The following is a 12,997-nucleotide window of genomic DNA, read 5'->3' on the forward strand; positions in this document are numbered from 1 at the left end:
AGTTTATTTAAATTGTACCTAAGTGTACTTAGAAAAAGTATACTAAATTGCAAATACTTATAGTGGTAATTTAGTGTACTTATAAAAAGTGTACTTTATTGTAAGTGTATTGTAATTTGTACCTAAGTGTACTTCTGAAAAGTACACTAATTTTCAAGTATTTTGGAATTCACTATTAAAATACTTTTTTAAAGTGTCATTTAATTTCACTTCATTAGAAGTGTATTGAAGTATACTTCCGTAAAGTTCACTTTAATTTAAGTTAATTTTAAGCTGTATTTCAGTATACTTAGCAAAAGTATACTAAGTTTCAAATACTTAAAGTGGTATTTTAGTGTACTTCTGAAAAGTACACTTTGTTTCAAGTCCTTTGTAATACACTATTAAAATGCTTTTTTAAAGTGTAATTTAATTTCACTTCATTAGAAGTGTATTTAAGTATACTTCCTTACAGTTCACTTGAATGCAAGTTAATTTTAAGCTGTATTTCAGTGTACTTAGAAAAAGTACTAAATTGCAAAAACGTATAGTTGTCATTCAGTGTGATTCTGAAAAGTACACTTAGTAATACACTATTAAAATGCTTCATTTTTAGTATACTTTAATTTCACTTCATTAGAAGTTTATTTAAGTATATTTCCATAAATTCCACTTGTAAGTTGATGGAATGGGTTATGTCATACATCATCACAACCAAAGTGTTGAATTAATCAAAAAATTACAGATAAATAATACTGAAATGGCTACTTTTACTAGCTCCAACTATTAAAGAAAATCCAAGGCTAGAACCAAAATTTGAAAATAGCAAGTTTATAACGGCCATCCAATCAGTGTGCGGCTGCAAATCAACGTCCAATGAGAATGTAGTATTTAGGTCGCCAATTGGTGGTTTACTCAAATACACTTGGCGCGGACTGTTCTATTTGAAATTGAGCATTGAGCAACTAATATCTCCGGGTCTAATAATGACAATGTTTGGTTTGTTTTATTTCCAAGACGGCTCCGTTAGAGCAGATAATACATCCGTCATACGTGATGCATACAGAAATAAAAAAATAACGGTTAACTGCAGGGAAGACCTCGAGTCGGAGCAGGGCTGGATAGAGGTAATTTGGCCTACACAACGGCGACAACAAGAGGCGAAGCCTATTGCAGCCAAATTGCTTTTCGTTGGAGGTAAGTCAGTTCCAAAACGGTGGTGAAATGATTCCGAAATACTCTGTAACGTCAGCTAACTTTGGCTATAGTCTGTTGGAATGTTACGGTAATGATGATAGCCTAATAGAAAGAGTTGCTTTTATCGAAGTATAATGCTTGAATTTAGTAATCGAAGTAAAGTTACTGGATCAACTGGCGTAGTGGGGGCCTGTGGCGTAGCGGGGGCTACGTTTGCGCCTGAGAGCGTCTTTACGTCGTATTTGTATTGTAAAATGTAGGAATGTTACGGTAAAGATGATAGCCTAATAGAAAGAGTTGTTTTATAGCGGGGGCCTGTGGCGTAGCGGGACCACGTTGCGTAGCGGGGGCACGTGGCGTACCGGGGGCTGCGTTTTTTTACGTTTTGCACGCTCCGATTGGGCACGCGCTCCGAACGGGCACGCCCCCAATGGGCACAAGCACTAGTCTGTGTCAATGTAATATATTGTTTATCTTAAGTCTTAAGGTACGAACACACCAAACGCGTACCCCTGCGTACGACGCGTATAAAATCTGCAATTTTTCCATAGGGAACCATTGGTTTACGCGAGTATGAGCTGCGTACACGCGTTACATGCGCTAAAGCAACATTTTACCCGCGTTAGCGGCGTATGAGCTGCGTACATATACGCGCGTACATATACGCGCGCGTACATATACGCGCGCGTACATATACGCGCGTACATATACGCGCGTACACGAGGAGTTCAAAAAATTGAACCTTTTACGCTCATACGCATGACGATTAGCCGCGTTGCCCGACGTCACTGGCAGAGAGTAGTGAGCTTGGACAGAAGCATACGGCCGACATCTTTCTTTATTCTGTGTGGAAATAGTAACATAGTTACGCCATTAAATGCTTTTATGAAAACATTTTTAGCGAGAAATGTGCGTTTTACTTTCATAATGTTCGCTCGGTGAATGTGAAGGATGTTTGGTTTGATAGTTATGACGAAGAGGGAACGCTCCGTTCACTTGCATGGACAGAGTCTCTGGTTACTAAGCAACCTCAACGTCTTGGCGGACTATATATCTGCTGATCAACACTACGAATGCTGGAAACACACCAGACACACCATGTGAAGTTATTTAACCCGATTATTGTTATTTATATCAGAGATTATTTAATCTAACCCGATCTAAACTCTATCACCCAAACACGGCGGCGTTTGGGTTTCCTACCTCGGACTCCAGCGCAGCCACGGCCGACAACTTTATTCTGGGTGGAAATAGTAACATAGTTACGCCATTAAATGCGTTTATGGAAACATTTTTAGCGAGAAATGTGCATTTTACTTTCGTAATGTTCGCTCGGTGAATGTGAAGGATGTTTGGTTTGATAGTTATGACGAAGAGGGAACGCTCCGTTCACTTGCATGGACATGGACTCATCTAGGCGCGTAGGAGCGTAGGCGCGTAGCTGCGAAGGACAATTTTTGACACAAAATGGTCAAGCAACATTTTAGCTGCGTTACGCGCGTAAATCTTACGCGGGTTACGCGTTTGGTGTGTTCGTACCATAAAATCACATGCGTCCTTCCTGTTTTCACAGACACGGTGAGGGAGAAATTCCCCAACACCATGGTTAGTGAGATCCGGGCCCTGCTGCGGAGGAAATGCAATAATGAGGGCTACACCAAGGTTGCTCCTCAGTAGCTTTATTATATATGTTATACATGTCAGACGTTTTAAAGTTAGGGGTTGTTGAATGTATGTTTGTATTAATATTTAAATAAAAGTTATGGTTTGTACAATTTAAGTGTTTTTCGTCATGGAACAAAATAGCACCCATGGAGTGTACTAAAATGGTACCAGAAAGAAGTGCATGTGTAGTATAATAGTGATGTATTGAAAGTATATTTCTGTAGTATTTATAAAGTACTTAGCAGTATGACAGTATTGTACTTAAAATACCCTTAATATACGCTTCCACTTTACATTATAGTATAATAACTACACTTTAAGTACATGCCTTTGATGCTTAAATTGTGATACAAATGTACTATAAATCAATATTAAATACTTGTATTAACATAATGGCACACTTAAAAAGTACTAAATATAGTCAGAAAGTGTATTTGAATTTAATTTGAAATATGACAGAGGTATGATAATAGTGTGTTCAAAATAGACTTATATACTACTATCAATTGAACCATAATGCCTTTTTAAGTATATTTCAAACACACTGGTAATATAATGCTATTGTACTGCAAGTGTGTTTCAAATGCTAGAAATCATACTTTTCACTAGTGTACTTCAGTACACTTAAAGGTTGTCAAAGGGGGTCAGATGATCCAAATTTGAATAAAAATGTTACGATGAAGAGAAACTGTTTGAAAATGTTGTTTAAGATGTTGTTAAAGATGTATTTAAATGTACTTTATTATGCACATTTTCCCTGTCATGCCGTGCATGTTAAAAATAAACTTTTTTTCTACCTCAAGTATGTTCTAAATATTTTTTATGTTTACTTAAAAGTAATTTGAAATTCAAATTAATTATAGAAAAAATATACTTTCTGTCTACTGTTGAAGTGTACTTTAAATGTGCTAACAATATACTTAGTATACTAATGATATATCATGAGTGCTACTTTAGACATACTAAAGTACAACTTAGTGTACTTATCTGTACTATTTTGAGACATTAAGATGAACGATAGTATGCTTTAGTACAACTTTTTAATTTGTATTTGTTTTTTGTAAATATATTTCAAATACAATGGCAATACATTATGATTAAATTAGAAATATACTTCCAGTATATTCTAAATGTATTAATAGTAATCTTAAAAGTGGATTTAAGTATACTTTAAATCGAACTAAAGAACATTATAAATAAGTACAGTAATAGTAGAGAAAAGTGTACTTAAGTATGTTTAAGTTAATCTTAATGGTGTCTCAAAATAGTACAGTCAAGTACACTAAGATGTATTTTAGCATATCTTAAGTAGCAATAATGATATATCATTAGTATACTAAGTACGTTCTTAGTACTCGAAAATAACACACTTTGAGTACAATAATTTTGTGCTTATGAAGTACAAGTACTAAGTGTGCTTAAATTTAGTATGTTAAAGTATACTTTTTTTCGCCTGGGAGAGCCTACCGTGTCCAGGCCACAGTTGCAACGGCCAACGGCCACGGCCAGATGGCCCAGCGTATGGCAAGCCATCCCCGCCAGAAAACGGCATAATTTAGTCGCGTATCACCTTCATTACGCAGTAAAATGTAGAAAAACTGCGTATTTTACGCCGTCATGCGAAAAAAGCGTTGCTTTTTACTCCGCAATTAAGCCATTCAAGAGCGCGCGTAAAAAGCGCCGCTTTGAACATCAAACCGCGCGTAAAATACGCCGCGTTTGTGCACATCACGACGGCGTAAAATACGGCGTTTCTCTAGTATGCTAATATCTCCGCCCTTCTTTTCTCTCAGCCAATGCATTTGAAGTGTTTGCGCCCAATCGCTGAACAAGACAAGCAGACCAAATCAGTTCAGCCAGCACAGATCTGCTTTGAGGAGTTCTCCTCTCATTTGTTGTTAGTTGTAGCGTCATATAAATATATATTAGTAAATCCAGTTACAACAGTGTGGTCACCGTGGCCCAATCGATAGAGACGCTTGCTCTGTAGGCAAGAGGTTGTTTTAAAAAATAAATAAAAATACACATAAAGACGTTTCAAACGTTCCATCGAGTCTCTCGCATTCTACAATGGCCAGCTTTATTGTTTCCCATGGGAGCTGGCGACTTAGGCTGCGAGTGGACGATCTGAAGCTAAATCGGAAACTAGAATTCTTCTTTGAAGGTTGTGCTCCACAAAGAACCACCTCACCGTCATAACGGAGCACTTCGGGGCACCAGATTGCTTTAGAGCGGTACTGATCGCGTTGTGTGTCTTTCTCCAGTGTCAAATAGTTCATGAATAAAATCACCATAAGGTTCAAGTGCGGCCATAAATAAGGATAAATATAATTAGACTATTGCTGGTTAAGGTGGTTGGCTCTTTTTTCTTCGCTGCGTTCTGCCTTCTGGTGTAGCCTAGATTTCTGTTTCGGGTTTTAATAACCAACACACAAACACAAAATCAAATGCCGTTTATTTGTTTATTCCTTTTGCCCTTTTTCAGTTTCAAAACCAAAAAACAATACTGTTAATTGTTTTTTCTGATTTTGTTTTAAATCTGAATATTCAAAGAACGAACCATACACGGATTCTCCTACCTCATCACTTTACTGACACACATAATGTGTGGCAGTAAAGTGACAGGATCATTCCATAGACAAAAATCTTTCCATATAACTAATTTAATTTAGGAGGATAGTCATTGCACAGCTGTAACCAAGTATTCTCATTATAGCCTAGTTATATCCTAGTTTTGCATATTTATACATTGTATCCCATTTTCATATTTCATGAGGCATCTGTATTTTTACGTAGGCTACAGCATCTGTATTTTAAATTTAGCTTAGATCTTCTTTTACATTTTACTTTTTGCTGAGGTGGGCGCTGTATTAGCCTACTGTATAGGCTGTCTGTATTTGTGTAAGAGTTATTTGTATTGTGTAACCTGCTGGATTATGAAAGTTAGTTTGGGGTAAATAAAGACAAGTCTGTCTGTCTGGGGGAAAATGCCGTGAAAAATGTACGCACGGTGCGTTCAGGATTAGGACTGATATAGCATATGTCGGCCTAGGCCTAATCAATCGTGTTTTAATATTTGAAGCATTCATATTAGTCCATTCTTTTCGTAGGCTACTCTGCTGTTGGCCTTGATGGGGAGATATTTTTTTGCTGCCATGCACAAATAGTTGAATCCAACAACATTCCTGCGTCTCCTACAGAGCCCATTTAAGCACCGTGTCAGTAGACAGTTACAAGCCTCTGAACGTTGTTAGAGCAGTGTAAGAGGAGTTTTGGGAAAAACTGACATTTTTTACGAAGGTTCGAAAGAATGATGGGCTGATGGGCCTCTTAAGCCTATCAGCAGTGCCGCCGCTCCCATAACGCGCACTACGCGCTGCGCGTCGGGCCTCAAGTCCTGAGGGGGGCCCCAAAAATAGGCAACTTTAAAAAAAAATCATCATAGTTATAATAATAATAATAATGCTGATATTATTTCAGTATAGAAATATAAGGCACCTTTTAGCCATGCATATCACAAAACAGGCAGAACAAGAGATATATTTGATTGCTCAAAAAAAAGTTACGATGGTCCCCCCCCCCCCCCCCCCCCCCACAAATACACATGCAACATCACAAGCTCCCGGTGGTTGCCCTGTCTAAAGTGGCCAGGCGAACTTGACAGCGAACTTGACAGGAGGCTATGTCAACTTTTCGGAATGGCCTCGAAAAGATTGCATGAGTCAGGGGCAGAAAAAAGAAAGAAGAGGAAACAGCGAGATGAATCCATTGCATCACTATCAGGTAAGTCCATGTTTACTCATTGTAAAATACAGGAAATGTGCTGCTAATTGAATGGTTAGCCTATGCATACACCTCGAACTAGCTAACGTTATTGCTAATGTTAGCACACTCAAATATGTTATAACTTAGGTGCAAGAAGGGTTGCCAACTGTCCCGAATTGTCCGGGACATCCCGAATTATGATTTTGATTTGTCCCGTCAGCGTCAGGGACAGCTGCAGTCCCGTATTACAATCACAGCCTTTTTTATTTGTATCCGTGAAAAGAGAAAAATGTAACAGTTTAGTGTCTGTGCCCTGGAGACAAGCGGCTCTCAGCTGCACTCCTCTCCACAACAAGCATTTGTAACGCCAGCACGAAAAGGTGAAACTTTTAGCGATCTAAGTATCTTAAATCACGATTAAATTGGAAGCTTGCACATTGTTGTTTTCATATTTCATATCAGAATTCTTTAGACATGATGAACTGGTGTTTATATGTGTGAATATAATAATAATAATAATACATTTAACTCATGAACATGAACTCGTTCATACGACGTTTCTCAAGCACCCATTATAATTGTAGAAATTAAATCGAGGAGACTATAACATTAGCTAGATAACTAGCTATAATTTCATGCAAACGGAAATCTTACATTTAGATCGTTAAAGGGTATTAAAAGTTCCCTTAGCTAGCTAGCATAGCACCTAGATAACCATAGCAACCAGGAGTCTATGCTAAACAGGTCTAATGCTATTTCAACGAAAACAACATGAAATTTGAGAGAAACTTGTAATGATTGTCTTGACTATTATTATGAACAATACATCCAAGCAAGTACAGTAGTTGTTTTGCCAAAATAACACTGAATTTAATAGGTTCATGGTATGGCTAATGAAACCTTGCAATTTCCATTATTGTTGGTCAGCTGTTGGCGCGTGTGCGCACCTGGAAGAAAAGTGTCCCTCATTTTGGGTTTAGGAAGTTGGCAACCCTAGGTGCAAGCTAAATTGAGATTTTACTGTTAAACATTATGCATTTTACAAGTAGGCCTAACTAGCCAATGTTCAGTATAGCTCTAGCAGATAGTGAAAGACATGTAGGTACGTATCGTGTATCTGTTTAGTGCGTGTATTTATGTTTAGTATCTATATTGCATATTGTGCAATATGTTTATCTAGTAGGTCTACTATTATTTGTCTTTCATAGGTATATCGTTTGTTAAGTTATGTTGTTATATCACGTGGAGTACTTATATGTTATCTTATGTCTTGTAATGTTATGGTAGTGTGGTACGGTGTCCTGTCCTAAGAATTTCAGTGCCCAGTATGACTGTTGTTCTGTGCATCTGACAATAAAAGACTTGAATTGACTTGAACTGACGCCAGCTAAATGTTACTTTACTTTACTTTCTATGATGCTATTTATTTAGATTACATTTATCAAATAGTTGATCAATAAAGGGGGAGAGCACCTTAGTTTTAAATGTTTATAATTCTTAATTCTTATAATTCTTAAGATTCTTTGTTTGAATATTTTTGTCTCTTTCTATACTGATCCTTTTTCGTTGTATTTCTAAATTATTGCAGGGTCTATGCTGAAATTTGTTCAAGTGGGAGCACGTGACCAAGACGAAGATGCAGAGGAGGAGCAACCGTCTTGCAGGTCTGTAGACATCACCACCGCACCAAGCCAGGATGATCAACAACCCTCAACCAGCAGTTTAGGAACAGATCCGCAGAGAACCACCACCTCTGAAAGCACAAGTGTCATTGAGAGTCCATCAGTCTGTGACAATGTAGAGACCTGTGTACCCCCTCAAACTGATCCTGCTCTTTGGCCGCCACATGTTTTAGATGCGGATCGCGTTGAAATGGTACGAAGAGGTCCATTTAAAATCCCATCAGATTTTAATTTTCCAAGGGGACTAGATGGCAGGGCAATTCATAGTAGCCTTCAATTCAAAACACTCACAAATGGAGAGAAAGTCAAAAGAAGTTGGCTTGTTTACTCGCAACAAGCAAATGCCGTGTTCTGTTTTGCGTGTAAGCTTTTCAGCTTGAAACCCATTAAGCTGACTGCTGATGAGGGCTACAGTGACTGGTCCAACATTAACAGTAGACTAAAGAGTCATGAATGCAGCTCAGACCATGCCCAGTGCATGTTTAAATGGAGAGAGCTGGACATGCGTTTACAAAAAAAATTAACAATAGACCACCAGGAACTGACATTGCTGGAGGCAGAAAAAAGAAAGTGGCGAGATGTTCTCAAACGCCTACTTGCAATAACCCTATCTCTTGCCTCAAGGAATTTGTCATTCAGAGGCTCTTCACAGTGTCTGTATGAGCCAGACAATGGCAACTTCTTGAAGGAAGTGGAGCTTTTAGCCAGCTTTGATCCTGTGATGGAGAACCACCTGACCAGGATAACTGATGAAAGCTCCCGAACACATTATCTTGGACAACAGACACAAAATGAATTTAACCAGATCATCTCTTCCAAAGTATTACAAACCATCCAGACACAGATTCAGGAAGCAAAATATTTTTCAATTATTCTTGACTGTACACCTGATGTTAGCCACAAGGAACAAATGTCTCTCATCGTGCGCATTGTGGATTTGGTGCCAAAGCCAAATATCAAGGAGTATTTCCTTGGGTATATGGAGGTTGTTGAAACAACTGGCCTGAACCTGTCTACTGTCCTTCTAGACAAGTTGAAGGAACTCAACATTCCATTTGATGATTGCCGTGGTCAGTCCTATGACAATGGAGCAAACATGAAGGGGAAGAAGCAAGGAGTTCAAGCCCGACTGCTACAATTTAATTCGAGGGCGTTGTTTGTTCCTTGCGCAGCTCATTCCATGAATCTGGTCATATCTGATGCTGCCAAGTCATCCAGGGATGCCACTGGCTTTTTTGGATATTTGCAGAAGCTATTTTGTTTCTTCTCAGGAGCTACACAGCGATGGAGCATCTTGACAAAACACGTCAACCTGACTGTCAAATCATGGAGTGATGTGAGGTGGGAGAGCAGGCTTAAGAGTGTCACAGCTGCCAGAAGCCAAATTTAAGAAATTAGAAATGCGCTCATCGAGGCTAGGGAAACAGTCAATGGCCCAGTCGCAAAAATAGAGGCTCAAGCCCTAGCAGAAGAGGTGGCCTCTTTTCGATTTCTGATCTGTTCTGTTGTCTGGTGTGAAATTCTTACGTCCACTAACCAAGTGAACAAACTTCTGCAGAGTAGTTCAATGCAGCTTGACATTGCTGTCAGGCTCATTGACAATGCCAAAACCTCCCTCTCCAGATACAGGCACTCTGGGTTTGCTGAGGCAGTGTCCACTGCCAAGGACCTTTGCGAGTCCATGAACATAGAGCCAGAGCTTAAGGAGAAAAGGCTCAGGAACACAAAAAGGCAGTTTGCATATGAGGCTGCTGACGAGGCCTTCAGTGATGCCCTCAAAAGGCTTGAGGTAACATTTTTTAATAGTGTTGTGGACTCAGCTTTGATGTCACTGCAGGAGCGTTTTGAGACCATGTCCCAGGTCAGAGACAAATTTGGAGTGCTGCTCGATTTCAGCAGAGTTGACGGAATGTCAAAGGAGGACTTACAAAGAAACTGCAGTGAAATGCAGAAGACACTGACTGAGAAAGGAAGTTCTGATATTGATGGACTTGAGATGTTTCAGGAAATTATCAACCTTCCACAACTGCCACCACAGACAACTGCCTTGGAGTTGCTCACATTTCTCCATGAGAAAAGCCTTCAAGAGGTATTTCCAAATCTCTTGGTTGCTCTTCGAATCGCATTAACTCTCCCTGTTACAGTTGCGTCTGCTGAGCGAAGTTTTTCAAAACTGAAGCTCATTAAAACATACTTACGTTCTACAATGGGGCAGGAACGTCGAAGTGGTCTTGCTGTCATCAGCATCAATGGTGAAGTGGCTCAGAAGCTGTCATATGATGACCTAATCTGTGATTTTGCAGCCAAGAAATGCAGACGTGTGCCTCTATAGAGCCTCCCAAAACTGGTGGAAATGTTTGATCCATACAGTATTATGGCTCTCTCAAAAATGATGTCTTTGGTTTATTTTGATAACATTTGGTCAAAGAAGATTTTGCACTCTACTTGAATGGGTGTTTTAGCTGTTCTACATAGCCTACTGTGTTTACAAAGTAAGTAAATTTTTGACTTTCAATCCTCTAAATCTTAGTTTTTTTAAGAAGATTGACTGTTCTTGTTTGTACTTATTGTGTGTGTTCTGGCTGCTATATAGTGTGTTTACAAAGTAAAGTGTGTAAATATTTGTGTAAATAGTTTCTGCTTGTAAATCTTTGCTTCATAGAAGAATTATTCTTACTTGTATACTTCTGGTTTTAAGTTTGTATTTATGGATAACTATTTAATTTAAAAGATTTTGGACATTCCAATACTTGTGTGTACTGTATGTATGTTTTGGCTGTTCTGTGAACTCTGTTTACAAAGTAGATTTAACTTTTGTGTTTTAAAAAAATGTTAAATTGGCAGAAACCAATTCTTTTTTCGGGGGGGGGGGGCATAAAGGAGTTATGCTTAGGGCCCCAAAATAGCTAGCAGCGGCACTGCCTATCAGTTAGGCTACTTGGCTCCCCAGTTCATCAGTGTCTCTCTCTATGGCTCCCTCTCACTCCTTTCCACTGTGTATTGTGACGACCCCGCCTACTTATTGACTACCTGTCTTCCTTAAGGTGATCAGCTGATGACATCAGCTGGATCTGGAGCACCTGGGACCGGTGTTCCAGCCGAATAAAGAGCGGCTGATTGCTTGTTGTGGTTGCTGCTCATTGGCCCTCCTTGCAGGCGTCCACACCTTTTGGGGTTTTCGTTGGCGGTTTTGTTAAGTTATGTTGTGTTTGGAAATAAACCTTTATTTTATATTGGTAATGCACCATCTCTCCCGCTTTTGTCATCGCCATTGAGCCGGGTTATGACAAATGGGGGCTCGTCCATTCGGTTTGCGCAATAGTTGAGTGTAGATTTTGTTTGACGTGAGTTTGGAGTTTGGTTGGCCTGGCTGCAGGTGTTCTCCTTTTGGTACGGAATTTGTGGGCGGTGCCGGTGGAGGCACACGTCCGGCACACATGTGCCTTTGTTTGTTTGCCTTGAGGGTAAAACGGTTGTTGCTCATTTTGCGAGTGTTTTTCCGTAATTAAGGGGAGAGTTCATGGTGCATATGGGCTGACGGATCAGGGTGAGTATCTGGGTCGCTCATTTAATTTATGCCATTAACAAAAGCCGGTTGACAAGTGTTGTCCTCAGCGTGTGGGTCTTAGTGCGGTGCGGAGTTTTCCCTTGTAGGCATAGCGGCGTTCCCCTTTGGGTTAGTTGCGGGGGTCGTGGTAGTGTTGTGGCGGCATAGTGGTTAAAGCATTGTCTTGGGAGCATGTCCGTGATTTCGGGGGAGTTGCTGGCTTGCTAGTCGCTTTCCCGGGTCAGCGGTCTCTAGTGCGTAAATACCCGCCACTGCCCGCTGCATGAAGACTAGCCGGGAGTTTAGTTAGGGGGTTGGTGTTTAGAGAGCGGGGAAACTCCCAACTGGGATCCTCTTAGTGCACACGGGGACACTTCACTGTCTTGCTGGTCCTGTTCGGGAATAAAGGTGTGTTTTGCTTGGACCTAGTGGTGGTTTTGAGATGGCTGAATGTGAAGCGTTTGTGGCGGCTCCGTCAGAGGAGGCCTTGGACAAGTGTACAAAGGAACAGTTGTTGAAACTGTCTGACCATTATTCGGTGGCCGTGATAGATAGGAAGCGTAAAGAGGATGTTAAAATTGCTTTGAAAGTAAGACTAGTTGAACTCGGAGTCCTCACGTTTGGTCCGGTGCCAGCTTCTCCACCTGCCGTAGGCATGCCTTTTGAGACTCAGGGGCTGACGTTTGAGCAGCAAAAGGAGCTCCTCTCGATGCAGTTGGAACATGAGAGATTTAAGTGTGAAATAGAAGCAAAAAACAAATAGAGCTGGAGGTGATCCGCCAGCGGGAGGGTTATCGTCTGGCTGCTGAGAGTCAGAGGGGGCAGGTGTCTGGGGTCGGGGCACGGCCCTTTGATATCAACAACTTGCGGCTGTTGCCACCATTTAATGAGAAGGATCCTGACTAATTTTTTGTGCTGTTTGAGCGTGTTTCCACGGCGAGGGGCTGGTCTGATGAGGACTGTGCTCTGCTGCTCCAGTGCGTCCTCACAGGTAAGGCGCAGGGGGCATATTCGTCTTTGAGCGCGGCTGATAGCGGTAGTTATGTTAAAATAAAGTCTGCCGTGCTGAAGGCTTATGAGCTTGTGCCTGAAGCATACCGCCAACGTTTTCGGGCTTGGGAAAGGGAAAGTGGCCAAACCTATGTCGAATTTGTTCGGGATT

The 12,997-nt window shown here is 40.4% G+C and overlaps 1 protein-coding gene across 2 annotated transcripts in view; it reads right to left on the minus strand.

Moving 5' to 3' along the window:
* The window catches only part of dnajc10 (DnaJ (Hsp40) homolog, subfamily C, member 10), a 95,247-nt gene that overhangs the window by 2,619 nt on the left and 79,631 nt on the right, over positions 1-12,997 (minus strand). The window lies entirely within an intron of this gene.

This window comes from Gadus chalcogrammus, chromosome 20 (genome assembly GCF_026213295.1).
Source record: "Gadus chalcogrammus isolate NIFS_2021 chromosome 20, NIFS_Gcha_1.0, whole genome shotgun sequence".
Lineage (NCBI taxonomy): Eukaryota > Metazoa > Chordata > Actinopteri > Gadiformes > Gadidae > Gadus > Gadus chalcogrammus.